Genomic DNA, 10,534 nt, shown 5'->3' with positions numbered 1-10,534 from the left:
ATGGGCCTCAGGGCTTCTGTCCTCACTGTTCCCTCTCCCCTCCCCCCCCCAGCCACCCCTCAATGTCTCCCTCTCTGGGAGACCTTCCCTGATGACCCTTCCAGAAACACAGCTCCCCACATACAACCACACCCACATCCACACACACTTGTCTTTCCCCCTCCTTTATTTTTTCCTTAATACATCTTACTATTTAATAGACCACATGTACTGTTTATGATCTGGCTGCCCTCATAGCTGAGAGCTGAGCTGGTATAGGGACTGTTGTCTGTCCCCAGTGTCTATAACACTGCCCAGTTTACTGTACATCCTCCATAAAGATGTCTTGGATGAATGCATGAATGTTAAGGATGTAAGGATGCAAAATTAATAGTACCTTAAAAATGCCTGACATAGGCCTTTGTGATCTGACTCCATTTATAAACCTGCCTCTAAAATTTACCACTAGTTTATACAGCAAATATACAGGTCCTTAGAATCTGCACCTTTTGTTTCACCTTGATTTTCTTCTAAGTTCTCTGTTTTTTAACTTTTATTCCTATTATTATGTCCTCATTCTACACTGCTTCAAAGACTTCATGAAATTAATATAAATAAATGAAAGTAAGTAAATAATGTTAGTGTTCTCCTAAACTCAGAATAGGTGATTAAAACTATCACTGGTTCAGTACCTTAGAGAACTGTAAACTTTTTAAGGAATAAAGATCTAATTTTTTGTGAACCCTATTTTTAAAAGTCAGCAAAAGGTAATAGTTTTATTTTTCATTGAGGTAAACTTTATTGTGAAATAGTTTACATGAAAAATAAACTTTGGATCAGGACAGGAACATTTATTTTTAACATTTTGCCTCATCAATTCTCAGTATCACAGTGTATTTTTTCTAATGTCAGGTTATTCTTGGAAAATTTCGTTTGCTTTCTGGATATAATAAAACTCTTCTTGAAAATTATTTGTGATAAACTGATTCCTTCTTTTCCAAAGAACCCAGGGAGAGTTCTTTTAAAGACTACAGTGGATGATTACACTATCTAGTGGATAAACAGGTTTTTTCTGCCTTCACACAATTCATAATTTCTCATTATGTATAGAATCCTCAAATTTGGGAGCAGGAGAGCACACCCAGTAGGATCCTATACGATCATTTAGCAACTACTGGAGGGAGGGAGAGTAGCGTAGATTTTGGAAAGCCCTTACAGCCATACTTACCCCCAAAGAGTCATAAAATGATAAACATCTGTTCAATGATCAAAATGGGAAATAATTGGTTTTGATTCTAAAGGAAAGAATAAAATAGTACTTCTCAGGATATGTTTCACTTTATAAGTACTTCTCTTATTTAGTGAATGGTTGAAAAATACAATAAAATGAAAAATATATATATAGGTATATACCTTATCATGTTTATGTGATTGATATATTTACCTGGCTGAGGAAATAGTGTAATTGTCATAAAATACTCACAAACTTAATACTTTTGTAGATTTTTTTAAATTTACTTGTGTATTGAAGTATAGTTGATTTACAATGTTTCAGGTATACAGAACAGTGATTCAGTTTTATATATATATATACACACGTATCTGTATATATTCTTTTTCAGATTCTTTTCCATTATAGGGTATTACAAGATACTTAATATATTTCCCTGGTTTTAGATCTTTCTTTTCTAGTATATGTATTAAATACTATAAATTTCCTTCTGCGCACTGCTTTCACTGCATCCCATAAGCTTGATAAGCAGTATTTTCATTTTCATTTTAGCTCAATATAAATTTTATTTCAAAAACTCTTCTTTGATGCCTTAGTTATTTAGAGGCGTGTTGTGTAATTTCCAATATTTGGGGATTTTCCAGCTATCTTTCTGTTATTTATTTCTAGTTTAATTTCATTGTGGTCTGAGAGCATACTTTGTGTGACACATATTCTTTTAAATGTGTTAAGATGTGTTGTACAGCCTAGAATGTAGCCTATCCTGGTTAACATTTTGTTTGAGCTTCCTGAGCTTCTATGTGAGGTTAGTGTTTTACGTGTTGTCTCTTGTGATTGGATGAAATACAAAACTGTCTTTCAGATCCAGATGATAATGGCGCTATTCAATTCAACTATATCCTCACTGATTTCATGCCTGCTGGATCTGTCCATTACCAATAGAGGGGTGCTGAAACTGCAAGTGTAATAGTGCATTTATGTCTCTTTCTCCCTGCAGTTTCACCTGGTTTTGCCTCATGTACTTTGATGCTCGTTTGTGAGGTTCAGACACAGGATTGTCGTGTCTTCTTGGTGAGTTGACCCTTTATCGTTATGTATCCCTGAAAATTTCCTTGTTCTGAAGTCTGCTTTGTCTGAAATTAAAATGGCCATTCCAACTTTCTTCTAATTAGTGTTAGCACTGTGTATCTTTCTCTGTTTTTAATCTGTGTCTTTATAATTAAAGTGGGTTTCTTGTAAACAACATGTAATTGGGTCCTATATGTTACTCACTCTGTCAGTCTTTATCTTTTAATGGTGTATTTAGACAATTCACATTTAAAGTGATTATTGATAGTGGTGGATTGATATGTACCATATACTTTTTTCTATTTGTTGCCCTTCTGCTTTGTTTTCTTTTTTTGTCTTCCCTCCTTTTTTCTGGTTTTAATCAGGGATTTATATGATTCTATTTTCTCTCCTCTCTTAGCATATTAATTATACTTTTTAAAAGATTTTAAAGGTTGCCCTAGAATATGCAGTAAACATTTATAACTATTCTAAATCCGCTTTCATATAACACTATACCTCTTCACAGGTAGTGCAGGTTCTTTATAATAAATTATTCCCAGTTCCTCCCTCCTGTCCCTTATAACATTGCTGTCATTCATTTCACTTACCCATAAGCTATAATCACCTAACTTATTGTTGCTATTATTATTTTGAAGTGATCTATTAGATGAATTAAGAACAAAAAATAAGGTCTTATTTTTACTTTCATTTATTCCTTTTCTCACGTTCTTCCTTTCTTCATGTAGATCCAAGTCTCTAACTATATCATTTTTCTTCTCTATGAAGAACTTCTTTTAACATTTCTTCCAAGGCAGGTCTACTCATGAAAAATTTCCTGTTTTTGTTGTCTGAGAAAGTCTATTTCCTCTCCACTTTCAAAGGATAATTACACTGGATACAGAATTCTACATTGGTGGATTTTTCTTTCAGCACTAAAATACTTCATTCCACTCTTCTTGTTTGCATGGTTTATGAAGAGAGAAGTCTGATGTAATTCTATTCTTGCCTTGCCATAGGTAAGGTATATTTTTTCTTCCAGCTTCTTTCAGTATTTTTTTTTGTCTGATATTCTACAACTTGAATATGATACACCTACATGTAGATATTTTTGTATTTATCCTGTTTGGTGTTTTCTGAGCTTCTTGAGTCTCTGGTTTGGTATCTGCCATCAATTCTGGAAAATTCTCAGCCACTATTACTTCAAATAATTCTTCTCCCTCCTCTCTTTACTGTCTGGTATTCCCATTACTTATATTTTACACTTTTTTGTAATTTTTTCATAGTTCTCGAATATTGTTCCTTTTTCAAAAAAAAGTCTTTTTTCTCTTTACACTTAAATTTGAGATGTTTCTATTGACATATCTTCAAGCTCATAGGTTATTTCTCAGCTGTGAAAAGCATTCTTCATTTTGTATTGTTTTTGTTTTCCAGCAGCTTCTTCTGATTCTTAGAGTCTTCATCTCTCTGCTTATATTACACATCTGTTCTTGCAAGTTGTAAACTTTTTCGAGTAGCGATCTTATCATGTTAATTATTTTAAGTACTTTAAATTCCCAGTCTGATCATTCCAAAACCTCTACCATATCAGAGTCTGGTTCTGATGCTTGTTTTATCTCTTCAGACTGTGTTTTTTTCTTGCCTTTTAGCAAGCATTCTAATTATTTACCAGCCATACATGATGTATCAGATAATAGGAACTGAGGTAAGCAGGTCTTTAGTGTGAGGTTTTATGTAAACATGGCCAAGAGTCGGGCTGTGTTTACTGTTTGCTGCGTCAGAGGTTCCACTTTCCTTTAACATCCTTTGTTCTGTCTGCTGTCTGCCCTTGTGTTTACTTAGAAACTCCTTTCTGAATGGTGTCTGTGTCTTGAAGCTCTCTCAGTTGTAATCCACTGTTATTGTACTGGAGAACTTTTAATAGATCGTAAGGTATTGGGAAGGAGAGGCGTTCTATAATCTTATGATTGAATCTCCCTTTTTATCCGGCAGGAATCCCCAGGCTATGACCTTCAGAATAGTTGTTCAGCTTTTTTCTTGTTGTGATGACAGGCATGACAAACTTCCAGCACCTTCAAATGTCCAAGTGGGAAGCAGCAGTTCTTTTTTTCCCTCATGTGAGACAGGGTAGAAGAGGCACAAGTTATCTAATTGTTCTCCCTGGAGGTCAGATGGAGCTCTGATATTGAAGTTTCCCTTGAGGGCTAGCCTTTGTTTCAGGAAAAGGAAGCTTTGGGTATACTTCAAAATGATTGCTTTCTCCCTCCCCTTGCCAGAGGCAAGAGAGAATTTTTCTCTGACCTTCACAGGACAGCCTTGTGGGGCTCCTGAAGGTAAAACTCTGGAAAGTGTGGGTGCTCCCCTAAGGCTGAGTCCTTGCTCCCCCAGAGTTTTCCATTCTCAATTAAGTCCACACTCAGTCTCCAGCTATTCACAGATCACAGATTAAGTGTCTCCACCCATTACTGGCTCTTGTTCCTAGTCAGCTGGGATTGTCTTGAATTCATTCACCTATTTCTTCAGTTTTCAGGGAGGTGATTTGTCCTGAATTCTCTGGTAGATGTAAGAAGAATTGTTGATTTTCAGTTGGTTCAGCTTTTCTCTTGTTGTGATGGCAGCAGTGACAGTTTCCAAGATCCTCATGCATCAGAGTGGAAACCTGAAGTCCTAATAATAATATTTTATATCCATTATATCTTTTGATGACATGAAAGGGTGCCAATGAAAGATTAGTCGATCTAAGAAAGAAATGGAAAATTTTATTCAAGCCAGTCTTGAGGATTATAACTCAGGAAGACCATCTCAGAAAGCTCTAAGAACTATTGTGCCCATTAGAAGTCAAGGCACAGTTCTCTAAGTGTTTTCAGACAGAGGGCTGTACATCAAGTGACATATTACTGGCAGTTCAGATGATCCAGATCTAATCGGCATCGTGGTGGGACATGTGATCCCCTACAAGGTCAGGAAGTCATGTTGTCTTTTAAGGATCTGTCTTGTTAATGCTGGGAGAATGTTGCTCGTTGTGGTTGAGCAGGTATTCCTACAAATGGGGGAGGTCTGGCCGTTGCATAATGCGGATACACAATGCATAGTGCCAGGAGAGAGGGGGCCAAAGGTCAGAGAAGGCTTTTTTATGTTTAAATTTTTCTTGTCTTGCCATTAAATACAAATTTTTATTTCACAAGGTTGCGGAGCACAGGCTCCGGACGCGCAGGCTCAGCGGCCATGGCTCACGAGCCCAACCGCTCCGCGGCATGTGGGATCCTCCCTGACCGGGGCACGAACCCGTGTCCCCTGCATCGGCAAGTGGACTCTCAACCACTGCGCCACCAGGGAATCCCCACAGATCTTATTACTGGCATTTAACCTACAAGAAAACGGAGGCTGAAGGAGATTAAATAACTTTCCCAAAGACAAAGGGCCAGTAGATGAAGCATAAACCACATCTTCTAGACCTGCCAACACAGACACGTATGTTCAATCATTCATGCACCTGAAGCAGTGTGAAAGGAAAACTTCCATGTGAGAGAGGATCGTCCACATTTCAGCTGGCTCTGTGGCCCGATATAAAAAGCCCTGCCCTGGGATATTCCATAATGAGTCAAGCCTGACTCAGACCCCAGCTCCCATTTAGATTTTAGGGAATTCACAACAGTGGGAGTCTCGGTTTCTCAGTATGAATCTGGAGCAAGAACTAACCACGTGACCATTCACCGAGGTCTCTTGCAATCACAAAATGAAGCAGTACTAGGCTGCATTTAAGCTCCATATTTTTGGAAGAGAGAGTTTGTCTATGTGTGTGTCTGTGGGTCTGTGGGTCTGGATATGTGAAAGAGGAAGTTATTTCTTTACAATTTTTCTGAACTGCTAAATTAAGCCTCTCCCTTAAGTGAAAAGCCTTAGCTTCTTTGATTCTTTTAATGACGTGACACTTTACCTTCCCACCTGCTTAAATACACTATAGCTTATGAATGTGAATAATATTTAAAGCAGGACTTCCTTCCAGGATTTCCTCTGCCTTCGGATTTTCCTTATGTTTTCTCGTGGTAACTCCACAACCATTACCAACCACTGCAATGTCTCCGTGTGCAATGTCACTTCCTCAGAGAGGCCTTCCTTGACCTCTTAGACAGGACAGAACCCAGCACTTCCTCTTTCTGAACCTACATGTTCATATCTGTGTCCCTCGCTATTCTGGAATCTTCATGAGGGTGGACTCTGCATACGTCACAGCTGCACCCCCAGGGCTGACAGTCTAGGATGGACCTTTCTGCAGGATAGAGATGTTCTATCACCTGCAAGTGATTGCTGAGCACTTGAAAAGTACAAGTGAACTACTGAATTTTTAATCCCAATTTAACTTTAAATAGCTATAAGCCGCTAGTGGCCACATATCAGACGGTGGAGGACTAGAGCAATGTTTCTCAAAATCTAAATCAAGCTGTCAGGAATCTGCTTCTTGATCCGTGCTCCAGGTAATTCTTACCAGCAGTAAAATGTCACAACTGCTGGTCTAGAATGGGCTTCTCAATCCTGGCTTCACATTAGACCCACCTGGAGGAGGTTTGAAAAGAGAACAGTGTCCCAGCCACACCCCTAGAGATTCCATTTCAATTGGTCTGGTGTGGGGTTCAGGTATTAGTATTTAAAAAACGAAACAAGACAGAAACTCTCCCCTGGAGGTTGTTACAGGCAGTCAGCCTTGAGCATCTAGAAGATCTGTTCTCACTTGACCCTCAGAATAGACCAAATAAATATACAGATAAACGGTCTGGGGGCGTTTATAAAGGATTAGTGATTACAAGTGAAATCTTGTGATGTCCGAAGAGATAATTAGTGACATTAGTGGTTCAGATGAATTTCTTGACGTTCCATGAAAAACAAAATTCAGCTTTAGATAATCTCTAACGACTGTGTGAAATTCCTTGTCCTTTTATCCATAAATGGTACAAATCATGCCAAGCTCTGGGACATCTGGAGAGGGTGACACGCTCAGAGTTCCCTAAGCAATCATCTCTTAAAATACACAAAAGCCTCTCTAGTTTGCTGGTTGATTGACAGAGGGCCTGGTGACTTCACATGGAGTCACATGACCGTGCCCTGCCCAGCAGCTGGAAGAAGGTGTTTTCCAACCTGCCGCTCCGGGCAGGTCCCAGGTCTCCTTTGCTAAGTCCTCCCCGTTCCTCCCCCCTCCAGGTGCGTCGGTCACCGTCTCGGCGGTAAGGAACGGCGCCCGGACTAGCGCGGGAACGTGGGTGCCGGAGTCCCGCCCTCCCCTCCTGCAGGTGCACAGGTAAGGGCCCCGCAGTTAAGTCCAGACTGGCCGGGTGCCGGGCGCAGAGGGAATCAGGCGGGTGCAGGCTGGGCACCGGCGCGGGAGGCGGCCGCGCGGGTGCAGAGCCCAGGGAATTTCAGCCCCGGCCCTGGGCGCGGCGAGGACCGCAACTCAAGGAAACCCGAGCAGCTTTGCAGGGGGAGTGTCTGATGATTTTTCAAAACATGCTCCTGATTGAAAAAAAAATCAAGGCTCAGAATAAGTAGATTCAAGCACTGCTAATTTTAGCCAAGACACTGGAGGAGCTTGCCAGGGGATTTGAGGAAATTAACATGAAACTAAAACCGAATCTTAGGCGAAGAGGAGCAAACAATATTGATCAGCACGTACTAAACGCTAACAAAAAGGTCTCCGTAGAGAGAGGTTTACAGGAAAAGGTTTAAATTACTACGAGAGATTTAAGGGAGAAGCACTATTCAATGAAACAAAAGTACTAGAACAAAAATAAATGAATATAGTTTAACAATATATCAGCATATACTTACACATGTGAAAACTACTTTAGTCTAAAGTATATTAAGTTAATTTAAATTTTATTCAAAAGTAATTTGAGCCTTGTTAACTCAACAGGTTTGCATTTTAAAAAACTGGGTCTAGTGTGTGCTAGAGTGATATTTTTTTCCTTTCCACAGAACTTCATTGATTCAGAATGAGGTAGATTCTTCCTTAAAGATAGTAAACATTGCCAACCCACAATGAAATCAGATCACATACTTCCTGAAATGTACCAGAGGGGCATGCAATAAACTTCATTTATCTGCAGGTAATAACTAAGTAACACTGGCTGATGCTCCCTCAGCCGTCAAAATGCAGTGTATGCACCGTGATTAGTACACCAGATTATTCTTTCAAGGAAATCTGAGAGGTCTAGGGGTGTCAGTATTCTTCAGTGGAGACATCGTTTTGCTCATGTTGCAATTTTTTTAAGCGTAGACATTCTCTTCGCAATGTGCTTATAGAGGGGTTTTTTCCTTAGCTGATTTTAGTTCAAATGGAAACAAAATAAGTTTCTTAGCTGGACTTAATCACATGTCCTTAGTCCTGTGATATCCTTCCTGGATACCTCCTGCCCCTCTGACCTATTGCAGCTCTGGTATTTTAGCAACAATCCACTAGCTTGACCCTTGAGCCAAACCCACGTAAGCTATTGAGGGAAGCCACAGGGCTGAAACTTTCTTTGCATCGAATAGTAAGCCTATTATTATTTTTACTGAAGTAGTGTTACTGTGTCAGTGTTTAAATGTCTTAGCATCTCTTCCTCAACTATGGTCTTAACAGCATTTTGTTTTATTTTAAGAAAACACACAAAATTTTAAATAGATATCTTTTTTGCTAAAATTTATTCATCAATTTGAAGTTATTCCTGTTTTGGGTTAAACTATGCTTAATAATACCAAAGAAGATATATTGTAGGTAGTTGTATATTTGACAATTCTCTGCAAAGAACCCATAAGGAACAATACGTGAAAAAAAAATGAAACACCTTAAATGTAAATATTTATCATTGTAAAATAAAATAATAAGGAAAGGTAATTTCAGGTGTATTTTGTTCAATACACATCCACAAGAGGTTATCACTATAATATTAAATTTGGGGGAAAAAACCCACTAGATTATTTTAAATTCCATTCCAGAAGATTTATGTAGAGAAGTGAATGTATCAAAAGATCAATGTGCAAAATGATTTCACAGTGGTATTGTGGCGTGACTCTGGTTACCTCCTGGGTTAAAAATGACTGTGTTATCTTTTTCTCATGTAGCTTGTACAACTAAAAAAGTGAATTATGCTCAACACGCTTTTCCAAATGTTATCTTATGAAAAATGTCTGGTTCTTAGCTATTTGGGTTTTGGTCCTTTAGGAAGCTAGCACTTTTTAATAAGCTCAGCAGTGTTGTCCAGTAGAACTTTCTGCAATGATAGGCGTGTTCTACGTATAACCTGCTCTGTCCAGCATGGTAGCTGCCGATTGTATGCAGCCGTTGAGCACTTGAAATGTAGTTAACTTAGCTGAGGAGCTGAGTTGTCTTCTTTTACTAAATTTTAATGAAAAGTTAGTTACCCGTATGTGACCAGTGGCTCCCGGATTGCACAAGCATCTGACTAGCTCTTCCCCTTTGTTCTGCTGGCTGGTTGATAGTACTGCGCAAGACACAACTGCTGATCTCGTGCTGTCGGGGAGTCCTGAAGGTATTTTTCAACAGCCTTAATCTGGAAGGGATTTAAGAGATGTGTTTTTTTCATTTCATTTTTAATGACATTTGTTGCTTTGTTTTCATATTACGAGCAATACGTGTTCACTGCAGACTACCAGAAACACATAAAAGCGTAACGTAAAAATTTGCTATCTCCCATAATCCCCACCCTCCAGAGATAACTATTTTAGCATTTTGACACATTTCCTCCCAGTGTCTACCTATTTTTTTTTTCAATTGAGGTATACTTGACCTACATCACTCTGTTATTTCCAGGTGCACAATACAGTGACTCGATATTTCTATGCATTACAAAAGGATCCCTACAATAAGACCAGTTACCATCTGTCACCACACAAAGTTATTACAATATAATTAACAATTTTCCCCATACTGCACATTTCATCTTTATCCCTGGGACTCATTTATTTTGTAACTGGAAGTTTGTCCCTCTTAACTCTCTAACCTATTTCACTCATCCCCCGACCCTGTTCCCCTCTGGTGACCACCTAGTTGTTCTCTGTATCTATGACTCTGTTCTTTGTTATGTTTGTTCCTTTGTTTTGTTTTTCAGAGTCCACATATTAGTGAAATCATATGGTATTTATTTTTCTCCATATGATTGATGTCACTTAGCCTAATAGCTTCTAGGTCCATCCATGTTTTCACAAGTGACAAGATTTCCTTATTTTTATGGCTGAGTAATATTCCATGTTGTGTGTGTGTGTGCATGTATATATGTGTGTGTG

The 10,534-nt window shown here is 38.8% G+C and overlaps 1 protein-coding gene across 2 annotated transcripts in view; it reads left to right on the top strand.

Annotated features, from left to right (window-relative positions):
- The first annotated feature begins 8,229 nt into the window (after positions 1-8,229).
- TMEM144 (transmembrane protein 144) overlaps positions 8,230-10,534 on the top strand; it is a 48,806-nt gene continuing 46,501 nt past the window's right edge. For both annotated transcript variants that reach the window (XM_079919721.1, XM_079919722.1), the window contains exon 1: positions 8,230-8,355. The gene's annotated coding sequence lies outside the window, so the exon portion shown is untranslated. The remainder of the gene's footprint in view (positions 8,356-10,534) is intronic.

Source organism: Stenella coeruleoalba (assembly GCF_951394435.1).
Source record: "Stenella coeruleoalba genome assembly, chromosome: 4".
Classification (NCBI taxonomy): domain Eukaryota; kingdom Metazoa; phylum Chordata; class Mammalia; order Artiodactyla; family Delphinidae; genus Stenella; species Stenella coeruleoalba.
The sequence above is the reverse complement of the archived record's forward strand: the minus strand, read 5'-3'. Positions and strand labels throughout refer to the sequence as shown.